The following is a 13,517-nucleotide window of genomic DNA, read 5'->3' as shown; positions in this document are numbered from 1 at the left end:
CAAAAATAAATCCCTAGTGTCATGGCTCTTTGGTGCAAGTGTCACCCAATCAGGAGTTAGGAGCGCTTTTTTTTCACCAATAGGTTCAAGAGTGAGCATGTTGTGTAATCAGTGTCGCAAGCACCAACCAATCAGAAGTTAGGTGGCTATTTTTTCCACCAATGAGCTCAAGGGCAAGCATGTTGTGTAATCAGTAGCTGGGGGGATGGGGGCAGGGCTCTGTGAAGAGTGCGATGATAAGACTGCAGCCGGCCAATGTTGACATCATCTTCAGGAGTGCTGTTGACTGTCAAAGATCAAGGTGGCTCTTTATATCAGGGAAGTCAATATGTTCCAAATGGCTAAATGGTGAAATAAAAACTGGACAAAATCTTTTTTGTTTTTGTTTTTTCAAATGAACAATGTCTGACAAAGAAAATCTCAGCTGCAGTTATATGGTGCCTTGTAGAGCAATCTACAGAAATAATTCCAACGTACAAATCACAAAACGAATTGAAAGGTCTGGACAGAGTGGACGTGGAAAGGATGTTTCCGATAGTGGAGGAGACTAGGGCCAGATGGCACAGCCTCAGAATAGAGGGACGTCCATTTAGAACAGAGATGAGGAAGAATCTCTTTAGCAAGGGGGTGGTGAATCTGTGGAACTCATTGCCACAGATGGCTATGGAGGCCAGGTCATTGAGTGTATTTAAAGAGGAAGTTGATAGGTTCTTGATTAGTCAGGGTGTCAAAAGTAATTGAGAAAAGGCAGGAGAATGGTGTTGAGAGGGATAATAAATCATCCTTGATGGAATGGGGGTGGTGACTTGATGGGCTGAATGGCCTAATTCTGCTCCCCTGGCTTATGTTGCTATGGTCTAATGAGTGGTAAATGGTTTCTTACTGCCACGTGTACTTAGGTAAAGTGAAAATATTTCATACCATGCACACAGATCAGTCCATCACGTCAGTACAAGGGAAAACAACAATGCAGAATAACGTGTTACAGTCACAGAGAAAGTGAGGCAGGCGATGAGATGTAAGGTTACGGCGAGGTGGACTGTGAGGCTAAGAGTCCATCTTAGAGGTCTGCTCGAGTCTGATAACACCAGAACAGAAGCTGTCATGTAGGAAATGCGGTATGTTCCAGAGTCCGATGCTATGGCAATTCACAAGCTCTAAAGCAGTAACATAGTGACATTGGGAGTCATTCAGTCACACAGCACAGAAACAGGCCCTTCAGCCCATCTCATCCATACTGAGCAAGATGCCTAGTTAAGGTAGTCCCATTTGCTCACGTTTGGCCCATATCCCTGTCAACCAGGGGTTCCCAATCTGGCAGCTACGGACCCCTTGCTTAATGGTATTGGTCCACGGCAAAGAAAAGGTTGGGACCCCTGCCTAAACCTTCTCTATCCAAGTGTCTGTTCAAATACAGGGGATTCCGGTTAATTGGAGCACATCATGACAAGTACATTTGGGTCCAATTAAACAGCTGCCCCAATATAAACTGCCATTTAACAGAGCAACCAATTATTTTTTTTGTGGTGACCCGATCAAATCAAGAGAGAAATAGGAGGCAACACTCAAATCCATGAGTAAGATTTTAAAAAGGAGTGTTGGTGAGATTTTGGCATTTTTCAGTGGCCTAATCAAATAGCAATTTATCACCAAGAGCAAATAAAAATCAGGCAGCAGCAAGTGGAGTGGCCATTGTTGGAGTGGACCACAGTTAGAGTGAGGAGGCTTTGGCTCATCAGGCTTCAGTGAGTAGAGACTTGCGTGATGTACAAGAAGAACATTTTTCTTCTTCATTCTTCATTCTTTAACTGTTAGTGCATAGTTAGAGCAGTGAGAATTGTTCCAAGAGCTGTGTTGTGTTCTTTGTGTGAGATGTGGGAATTCTGGGAGACCTCCAGCCTCCCGGATAACCACATCTGCACAAGCGCACCGAGCTGCAGTTCCTCTGAGAATGTGTTAGGGGACCGGAATGGCAGCTCGATGAACTTCGGCTCAGATGAGAAACTGAGCAGTTGATAGATAGGAGCTACAGAGAGTTGCAGGAGGCAGGTAGTTGGGTGACTGTCAGGAAAGGGAACAGAAATGGGCAGCCCATGCAGAGTGCCCCTGTTTGTAGTGAGACTGTCAGCAAGGATGGGAAGATGATGAGGCAGAATTGCAGTCAGTGGAATGAGATGCAGTGTAACGGAGACAAAGTTGAAAGGGCGACGGTATCAGGACTGAAGGTGTATGTGGGATATATACAGGCATCCAAACAGTAGGCAGGATGTAGGCTACAAATTACAATGTGAGATAGAAAATGCATGTCAAACGGACAATGTTATGATAGTCATGGGTGATTTCATTATGCAGGTTTTGAATGAATTGACTTTATTTCTTACATCCTTCACATACATGAGGAGTAAAAATCTTTATGTTACTTCACCATCTAAATGTGCAATGTGCAATCATAGTAATTTATAATAAATAGAACAGTCAATGTAATATAGAGTACACTCAAGTCAGAGTGCGTTCATCAGTCTGATGGCCTGGTGGAAGAAGCTGTCCCGGAGCCTGTTGCTCCTGGTTTTTATGCTGTGGTACCATTTCCCGGATGGTAGCAGCTGGAACAGTTTGTGGTTGGGGTGACTTGGGTCCCCAATGATCCTACGGGCCCTTTTCACACACCTGTCCTTGTAGATATCCTGAATCATGGGAAGTTCACAACTATAGATGCACTGGGCTGTCTGCACCACACTCTGCAGAGTCCTGCGATTGAGGGAAGTACAGTTCCCATACCAGGCAGTGATGCAGCCAGTCGGGATGCTCTCAATTGTGCCCCTGTAGAAAGCTCTTAGGATTTGGGTCCCATACCAAACTTCCTCAACCGTCTGAGGTGAAAGAGGTGCTGTTGAGCCTTTTCCACCACACAGCTGGTGTGCACAAATCACGTGAGGTCCTCAGTGATGTGGATGCTGAGGAACTTGAAGCTGTTTACCCTCTCAACCCCAGATCCATTGGGGAAATTGGGTAGATTGGGAAAATTAAGTTGGTGCTGATTTGGATCCCAAGAAAGAGAATTTGTAGAATTCCTATCAGATAGCTTTTAGAGCAGACTGTGGTTGAACCCTCTAGGGGATCAACTATTCTTGATTGGATGTTGTGTAAGGAACTGGATTTGATTAAGGAGCTCAGGGAGACAGTAATCATAATATGATAGACTTTACACTGCAACTTGAGAGGGAGAAGCTAAAGTCAAATGTATCAGCATTACAGCAGAGTAAAAGGATTTCCAGAGGCATGAGAGAGGAGCTGACCTTTTGGAAAGGGACACTAGAAGGGATGACAGCAGAGCAGCAATGGCTGGAGTTTCTAGGAGAAATTTGGAAGGCGCAGGATAGATACAGTCCAAAGGAGAGGAAGTATTCTACAGGGAGGATGGCACAACTGTGGCTCACAAGGGAAGCCAGAGCCAACATAGAAGCAAAAGAGAGGGAAGATAATACAGCAAAAATTAGTGGGAAGTTAGAAGTTTGGGAAGATTTTAAAAATGAACAGAAGGCAACTAAAAAAGCCATAAGGAGAGAAAGGATGAAATATGAAGGTAAGCTAGACAATAATATCAAAGAGGATACCAAAAGTTTTTTTCAGATGTATAAAGAGTGAAAGAGAGGTGAGAATGGATATCAGAATGCTGGAAAATGACTCTGTAGAAGTAGTAATGGGGACAAGGGAATGGGGGATGAACTAAATAAGAATGTTGCATCAGTCTTCACTGTGGAAGACACTAGCCGTATGCCAGAAATTTGAGGATGTCAGAGGGCAGAAATGAGTGCTATTATTCCTTCTTAAAGAGTGGAGTGACATTTGCAATTTTCCAGTCTTCCGGAAACCATTCCAGAATCTAGTGATTCTTGAAAGATCATTACTAATGCCTCCAAGATTTCTTCAGCTACCTTTTTCGGAACCTTGGGATGTTGTCCATCTGTGCCAGATGACTTGTCTACCTTCAGTCTTTTCAGCTTCCCAAGCTCTGTCTCCGTAGTAATAGCAACTGCACTCAGTCCTATCCCCTGACACCCTCGAATTTCTGGTATTATGCTAGTGTCTTCCACAGTGAATACTAACACAAATACTAATTCAGTTCCTCCACCATTACTACCCATTTTCCAACGGTCTGATATCTACTCATGCCTTTCTTTTACTCCTTATACATCTGAAAATCTTTTTGTATTTCACTTTATATTATTTGCTAGCTTCCCTTCATACTTCATCTCTTCTTTCTTTTTAATTTCCTTCTGTTGGTTTTTAAAAGCTTCCCAATCCTCTAACTTCCCACTACTTTGTGCTATTTTATACGCTCTCTCTTTTGCTTTGATTCTGTGTTGGATTTCCGCTGTCAGACATGGTTGTCTGATTCCCTCCCTTTGGAATCGAACACAGAACATAGAAATCTACAGCACATTAGAGGCCCTGCGGCCCACAACGTTGTGCTGACCATGTAACCTACTCTAGAGACTGCCTAGAATTACCCTACCACATAGCCCTCTATTTTTCAAAGCTTCTTCGTCTTTAGGATGTATCTATCCTGGAAGCACAAGAAAATCTGCAGATGCTGGAAATTCCAAAACAACATGCACAAGAAGCTGGAGGAACTCAGCAGGCCAGGCAGCATCCATGGAAAAGAGAACAGTCGATGTTTCGGGCCGAGACCCTTCATCAAGACTGAAAAGGAAGAGAAGTCAGATTAAGAAGTTGGGGGGGGGGGGGTGGAAGAAGTACAAGGTGCCGGTGATAAGTGAAAGTGGGGGGGGAGAGGGGTGAGGTGAAGAGCTGGGAAGTAGATTGGTGAAAGAGATAAAGGGCTGGTGGAGGGGGAGTCTGATAGGAGAGGGTAGAAGACCATGGAAGAAAGGGAAGGGGGAGGAGCACCAGAGGAAGGTGATGTGCAGGTAAGGAGACAAGGTGAAAGTGGGAAATGGGAATGGAGGAGGAGGGGAATCAGTGACCGGAAATTCAAGATATCAGTGTTCATGCCATCAGGTTGGAGGCTACCCAGATGGAATATAAGGTGTTGCTCCTCCAACCTGTGTGTGGCTTCATCATGGTGGTAGGGCAGGAACTGGATTGAGAAGTAGATTTGAAATGGGCAGCTATCGGAAGTTCCCGCATTTTCCAGTGGACAGAGTGTGGGTGCTCGGCAAAGCGGTCTCCCGATATGCGTTGGGTCTCACCAATATACAGGAGGCCACATTGGGAGCACCAGATACAGTAGATGACCCCTACAGACTCACAGTGGAAGTGTCGCCTCACTTGGAAGGACTGTTTGGAACTCTGAATGGTAGTGAGGGAGTAGAAGTAGGTGTAGGTGTGGCACCTGCTCTGCTTGCAAGGATAAGTACCAGGAGGGAGATCAATGGGGAGGGATGAGTGGACTCGGGAGTCACATGGGGAACAATCCCTGTGGAAGGCGGGAAGTAAGGGGGCCATAGAATGAAAGATGTGCTTGGGACAAATGTCCGTTGGAATTGTAAAGAAATGTAAGAGGTCCTGAAAGGAGAATATAGGGAGTTAGGAAGGGAGTTGAGAAGGACCACAAAGGTAGTAATCTCTGGATTACTGCCTGTGCCACGCGACAGTGAGAGTAGGAATGGAATGAGGTGGAGGATAAATGCGTGGCTGAGGGATTGGAGCAGGGGACAGGGATTCAAGTTTCTGGATCATTGGGACCTCTTTTGGGGCAGGTGTGACCTGTACAAAAAGGACAGGTTGCACTTGAATCCTAGGGGGACCAATATCCTGGGGGGGAGATTTGCTAAGGCTACTGGGGAGACTTTAAACTAGAATGATTGGTGGGTGAGAATCAAATTGAAGAGACTAGGGGACAGGAGGTTAGTTCACAAATAGAGAAAGCTTGTAGACAATGTGTGAGGGAGGCTAGGCAGGTGATAGAGAAGGGGAGCGCTCAGATTGAAGATGTAGGGGAGAAGGAAGAAAAAGATAATAAAGTTGATCGCATCGTTAGGGATAAACAGAGAGGTAGAGATGGAGAGTTTCTTAAATGCATCTATTTTAATGCTAGGAGCATTGTAAGAAAGGTGGATGAGCTTAGAGCATGGATAGATACCTGGAAATATGATGTTGTAGCTATTAGTGAAACATGGTTGCAGGAGGGGTGTGATTGGCAACTAAATATTCCTGGATTTCATTGCTTCAGGTGTGATAGAATCGGAGGGACAAGAGGGGGAAGTGTTGCATTGCTTGTCAGAGAAAATATTACAGTGGTGCTCTGGCAGGATAGATTAGAGGGCTCATCTAGGGAGGCTATTTGTGTGGAATTGAGGAATGGGAAAGGTGTAGTAACACTTATAGGGGTGTATTATAGACCACCTAATGGGGAGGGAGAATTGGAGGAGCAAATTTGTAAGGAGGTAGCAGATATTTGTAGTAAGCACAAGATTGTGATTGTGGGAGATTTTAATTTTACACACATAGACTGGGAAGCCCATTCTGTAAAAGGGCTGGATGGTTTGGAGTTTGTAAAATGTGTGCAGGATAGTTTTTTGCAGCAATACATAGAGGTACCAACTAGAGAAGGGGCAGTGTTGGATCTCCTGTTAGGGAATGAAATAGGTCAGGTGACGGAGGTATGTGTTGGGGAGCACTTTGGGTCCAGTGATCACAATGCCATTAGTTTCAATATAACTATGGAGAAGGATAGGACTGGACCCAGGGTTGAGAATTTTGATTGGAGAAAGGCTAACTTTGAGGAGATGCGAAAGGATTTAGAAGGAGTGGATTGGGACAATTTGTTTTATGGGAATAATGTAATAGAGAAATGGAGGTCATTTAAAGGTGAACTTTTGAGGGTACAGAATCTTTATGTTCCTGTTAGGTTGACAGGAAAGGTTAAAAGTTTGAGAGAGCCATGATTTTCAAGGGATATTGGAAACTTGGTTCGGAAAAAGAGGGAGATCTACAATAAATATAGGCAGCATGGAGTAAATGAGGTGCTTGAGGAATAAAAATAATGTAAAAAGAATCTTAAGAAAGAAATTAGAAAAGCTAAAAGAAGATACGAGGTTGCTTTGGCAAGTAAGGTGAAAATAAATCCAAAGGGTTTCTACAGTTATATTAATAGCAAAAGGATAGTGAGGGATAAAATTGGTCCCTTAGAGAATCAGAGTGGATAGCTATGTGTGGAGCCAAAAGAGGTGGGAGAGATTTTGAACAATTTCTTGTCTTCGGTATTCACTAAGGAGAAGGATATTGAATTGTGTAAGGTAAGGGAAACAAGTAGGGAAGTTATGGAAAATATGACAATTAAAGAGGAGGAAGTACTGGCACTTTTAAGGAATATAAAAGTGGATAAATCTCCGAGTCCTGACAGGATATTCCCTAGGACCTTGAGGGAAGATAGTGTAGAAATAGCAGGGGCTCTGACAGAAATATTTCAAATGTCATTAGAAACGGGGATGGTGCCGGAGGATTGGCGTATTGCTCATGTGATTCCATTGTTTAAAAAGGGTTCTCAGAGTAAAGCTAGCAATTATAGGCCTGTCAGTTTGACGTCAGTGGTGGGTAAATTAATGGAAAGTATTCTTAGAGATGGTATATATAATTATCTGGATAGACAGGGTCTGATTAGGAATAGTCAGCATGGATTTGTGCATGGAAGGTCATGTTTGATAAATCTTATTGAATTTTTTGAAGAGGTTACGAGGATAGTTGACGAGGGTAAAGCAGTGGATGTTGTCTATATGGACTTCAGTAAGGCCTTTGACAAGGTTCCACATGGAAGGTTAGTTAGGAAGGTTCAATCGTTAGGTATTAATATTGAAGTAGTAAAATGGATTCAACAGTGGCTGGGTGGGAGATGCCAGAGAGTAGTGGTGGATAACTGTTTGTCAGGTTGGAGGCCGGTGACTAGTGGTGTGCCTCAGGGATCTGTACTGGGTCCAATGTTGTTTGTCATATACATTAATGATCTGGATGATGGAGTGGTAAATTGGATTAGTAAGTATGCAGATGATACTAAGATAGGTGGTGTTGTGGATAATGAAGTAGGTTTTCAAAGCTTGCAGAGATTTAGGCCAGTTAGAAGAGTGGGCTGAATGATGGCAGATGGAGTTTAATGCTGATAAGTGTGAATGCTACATTCTGGTAGGAATAATCCAAATAGGACATACATGGTAAATGGTAGGGCATTGAAGAATGCAGTAGAACAGAGTGATCTAGGAATAATGGTGCATAGTTCCCTGAAGGTGGAATCTCATGTGGATAGGGTGGTGAAGAAAGCTTTTGGTATACTGGCCTTTATAAATCAGAGCATTGAGTATAGGAGTTGGGATGTAATGTTAAAATTTTACAAGGCATTGGTAAGGCCGAATTTGGAGTATTGTGTCCAGTTCTGGTCACCGAATTATAGGAAAGATATCAACAAAATAGCGAGAGTACAGAAGAGATTTACTAGAATGTTACCTGGGTTTCAGCACTTAAGTTACGGGGAAAGGTTGAACGAGTTAGGTCTTTATTCTTTGGAGCGTAGAAGGTTGGGGGGGACTTGATAGAGCTATTTAAAATTATGAGGGGGATAGATCGAGTTGACGTGGATAGGCTTTTTCAATTGAGAGTAGGGGAGATTCAAACAAGAGGACATGATTTGACAGTTAGAGGGCAAAAGGTTAAGGGTAACACGAGGGGGAATTTCTTTACTCAGAGAGTGGTAGCTATGTGGAATGAGCTTCCAGTAGAAGTGGTAGAGGGAGGTTCGGTATTGTCATTTAAAGTAAAATTGGATAGGTATATGGATAGGAAAGGAATGGAGGGTTACGGGCTGAGTGCGGGCCAGTGGGACTAGGTGAGTGTAAGCGTCGGCATGGACTAGAAGGGCCGAGATGGCCTGTTTCCGTGCTGTAATTGTTATATGGTTAAATGGAATTGGCAGAGGTTACATCGAATTATGGGCTGTATGCAGAGGCTGGTGGGGTGGTAGATGAGTACACGAGGGAGGCTATCCCTGGCGTGGCAGCAGAAGGGTAGGATGTGGGCAGCCGTGCGAGACAAGAAAGAGATGTGTGACTGGAAGTTACGAAGGGCAGCTACAGGTGAGGGCAGTGTTAGTGATGAAGGAAAGGAAGGAGAACATCTCAGTAGTTCTGGAATGAAAAGCCTCATCCTGGGAGCAGATACAGCGGAGATGGAAGAAATGTGAGAAGAGGATGGCAGGGTGGGAAGAATAGTCTAGGTAGCTGTGTGAATCTCTCCTGTTCGTTCAGAATTGTCCCCAGAAACTTCAGCCATTGCTGCTCTACTGCCATTACTACTAATGTTCCCTTCCAAAGAACTCTGGCCAGCTTTTTCTCACACCTCTGTAATTCTCTTTTCTCCACTGCAATGCTGATACATTGGACTTTATTTTCTCCTTCTCAAACTACAGGGTGAACTCTATCATGTTATGATCACTGTCTCCCAAGAGTTCCTTTACCTTAAGCTCCCTAATCAAATCTGGTTTATAACACAACACCCAATCTAGAATTGCCTTTTTCCCCAGACAAGCTGCTCTAAAAAGCTATCTTGTTGACATTCTATAAATTCACTCCTTGGGTTCCAGCACCAACCTGATTTTTCCAATCCACCTGCGTATTGAAATTCGCCAAGACTATCGTAACATTGCGCTTTTTACATGCCTGTTCTATTTCTTTTTGAAATTTACATCTCACATCTTGGCTATTGTTTGGGGTCTGTATATAACTCCCACAGGGTCTTTTTACCTCGCAGTTTCTTAACTCTACCCACAAGGATTCTACATCTTCTGATCCTATGTCACTTCTTTCCAAGGATTTGATTTCACCTTTTATCAACAGAGTCATCCCACTCCCTTTGCCTACCTGCCTGTTCTTTTGATACAATGTGTATCCTTGAATGTTAAGCTTCCAGCTATGATCTTTCAGCCTCGACTCAGTGATGCCCACAATGTCATAACAGTACAAGATCATCTACCTTATTCCGTATACTGCCTGCGTTCAAATTGATCTCCTTCAGTCCTGTATTCATCACCCTTTTGATTTTGCCCCCATGGAACACTTCACCTCAACCCACTGACCCAAATTTTGCCCGATGTCCTTCCTCACAGTTTCACTACACACTGCATCGACTTGTAGACCAACTGCCCCATCCTCAGCCCTACACTCTGGTTCCCACCCTTCTGCCAACTTAGTTTAAACCCACCCCAACATCTCTGGCAAACCTGCCCGCGAGGATATTGGTCCCCTGCGGGTTCAGGTGTAACCTGTCCTTTTCATACAGTTCATATCTTCCCCAGAAGAGATCCCCATGATCCAGAAATCTGAAATCCTGCTCCCTGCCCCACTTTCTCAGCCACTCATTCACCTGTACCATCATCCTATTCCTGTCCTGACTAGCACATGACAATGGGAGTAATCCAGAAAATACTACCATGGGGGTCCTGCTCTTCAGATGTTTCCATAACTCACTGCGCAGGACCTCTTCCCCCTTTCTACCCATGTCAATAGTGCTAATGTACAACACGGCCTCTGGCTGCTCACCCTCCCTCTTGAGAATCTTCTGCATCTGCTCTAAGGCATCCTGGACTCGAGCACCTGCAAGGCAACACATCATTCTGGCAGCAACACACACAAAATGCTGGTGGAACACAGCAGGCCAGGCAGCATCTATAGGGAGAAGCGCTGTCGACGTTTCGGGCCGAGACCCTTCGTCAGGACAGCTTCTCCCTATAGATGCTGCCTGACCTGCTGTGTTCCACCAGCATTTTGTGTGTGTTGTTGTTTGAATTTCCAGCATCTGCAGATTTCCTCATGTTTACATCATTCTGGCTTTACTTTCACGGCCACAGACTCCCTGTCCAAATACCCCTGACTATTGAGTGTCCTATCACTACAGCGTTGCCTGACTTTACCCTTCCTGGCAGACCCTCAGAGCTGGCCACAGTGCCACTGGTCTGGCAGCTGGTATTGTGCCCTAATCCCCTTGCCCCTGCAGTATCCAAAGGGGTACATTTGTTGCTAAGTGGAGAGGCCACAGGGGAAACCTACTGCCCATACCACCCATCTAAAAGCCTGCACTCTGGGTGTGACCACAGGAGATGGAGGTATCCACACCCCCTGGCTTATTTACTTCAAAGGTTTTGTTAATGCGTGGTTTTCTTTAAAGTAGTGCAGATCAAAGAGGGATATAATCGCACTTAGAATCGGAATCTGAATCGGGTTAATAATCACTGTCATACACTCTGTGGCCACTCTATTGGGTACCTTCTGTAAGCTCACGGTCTTCTGCTACAAGGTTCGATGTGTTGTGCATTCAGAGATACACATCACTGTTGCAATGAGTTACTGTCAGCTTGGAACAGTCTGGCCATTCTCCTCTGACCTCTCTCGTTAAGAAGGTGTTTTTGCCTAGAGAACTGCCACTCACAGGATTTTATCTTGTCTTTCACCCCATTCTCTGTAAATTCTAGGGACTGTTGTGCATGAAAATCCCAGGAGATCAGCGGTTTCTTTTTCATTTAAATCTTTTTATTAATTTTCAAACAGAACATAAAGGAATAACAACAAATACAGAGAGCTTGAGAGTACATAATTAATAAGGCCAAAATACAAATACAAACAGTTGATAACACGGATGTTATAACCTCCCAAACTCATACTGTATTTACAAAAACAAATAAAACCCAAAAAAACTAACTAACAGCCACTAACCTAACCGACATGGGCTATTGTATCATATCAGGTATACACAGTAGTGTCAATAACTCCCCACCTCTACCCAAATCACTAAAGGGGATAAGAAAAAGTTTCGGGAAAGGTCAGTTTAACTCATATGAAAATGTTGAATAAATGGTCTCCATGTTTCTTCAAATTTGACCGAAGGGTCAAAAATGACACTTCTGATTTTTTCTAAACTCAGACAAGATATAGTTTGGGAAAACCAGTGAAATGTAGTTGGGAGATTAATTTCTTTCCAGTTCAATAGAATGGATCTTCTAGCCATTAATATAACACATGCAATCATCCGCCTAGCTGAAGGGGATAAATAACTGTTATCCACCATTGGTAAGCCAAAAATTGCAGTAATAGGATGAGGTTGCAAATTAATACTCAAAACTGCTGAAATGATACCAAAAATATCTTTCCAGTATTTCTGCAAGCAAGGGCAAGACCAAATCATGTGGGTCAAGGAGGCTACTTCAGAGTGGCATCTATCACAGATTGGATTAATATGGGAATAAAATTGAGCAAGTTTGTCATTAGACATATGAGCCCTATGTACCACCTTGAATTGTATCAGTGCGTGTTTGGCACATATAGAAGAGGAGTTAACTAACTGTAAAATTTTCTCCCATTGCTCAGTAGGTAAGGGACATTGAAGTTCTTTTTCCTATTCATTCTTAATTTTATCTGATATCCCTGGCTGTATTTTCATGATCATATTATAAATGACAGCTATTAAACCCTTCTTATAGGGATTTAAACCTAAATTTTTTTCCATAATATCAATTGGGCATGAGTTTGGAAAAGACTGTAACATATTATTCAAAAAATTTCTAATTTGTAAATATCTAAAAAAAATGGGCTCTAGACAAATTATATTTATTAGACAGCTGTTCAAAAGACATAAAACAATTATCTAAAAATAAGTCATGAAAACATGTTATGCCCCTCATTTTCCATAACACAAAGGCTTGGTCCATAACAGAGGGCTGAAAAAGAAAGTTAGATATAATAGGGCTTGATAAAATGAACTTATTCAAACCAAAAAATTTACAGAATTGAAACCATATTCGTAATGTGTATTTAACTATGGGTTAGTCATTTGTTTATTCAGTTTAGAGAAGACAAAGGGGAGTGAAGACCCTAAGATAGAGACCAGTGAAAAACCTTCTACAGATTTACACTCCAGATTTACCCATTGTATTGCCACCAAGTCCTGTGTCCAAAATGTTAAATATCAGATATTGACTGCCCAATAATAAAGTCTTAGGTTTGGCAAAGCCAAACCACCTTCCTTCTTAGACTTCTGTAAATATTTTTTACTTAATCTAGGATTTTTATTCTGCCATACATACAAAGATATTTTAGGGTCAATAATATCAAAAAAGGATTTAGAAATAAAAATTGGTAATGTTTGAAATAAATATAAAAATTTAGGTAGAACTATCATCTTAATAACATTGATTCGACCAAATAATGACAAAGACAATGGGGACCATCTAGCAACGAGTTGCTTAATCTGGTCAATTAAAGGTAAAAAATTAACTTTGAATAAATCCTTATGTTTCTTGGTAATTTTAATACCCAAATAAGTAAAGTTATCTGTCACTACTTTAAATGGTAGATGTTTATAAATTGAAAGTTTCGTATTTAATGGGAATAATTCACTCTTATTGAGGTTCAGTGTATAGCTAGAAAAGCTACTAAACTGAGCAAGCAAAAATAAAACAGCAGGAATAGATCTCTCAGGGTCAGAGATATATAATAACAAATCATCAGCATATAATG

The sequence above is a fragment of the Hemitrygon akajei genome, chromosome 15 (assembly GCF_048418815.1).
Source record: "Hemitrygon akajei chromosome 15, sHemAka1.3, whole genome shotgun sequence".
Taxonomy (NCBI): Eukaryota; Metazoa; Chordata; class Chondrichthyes; order Myliobatiformes; family Dasyatidae; genus Hemitrygon; species Hemitrygon akajei.
This window is presented reverse-complemented; position numbering follows the sequence as displayed.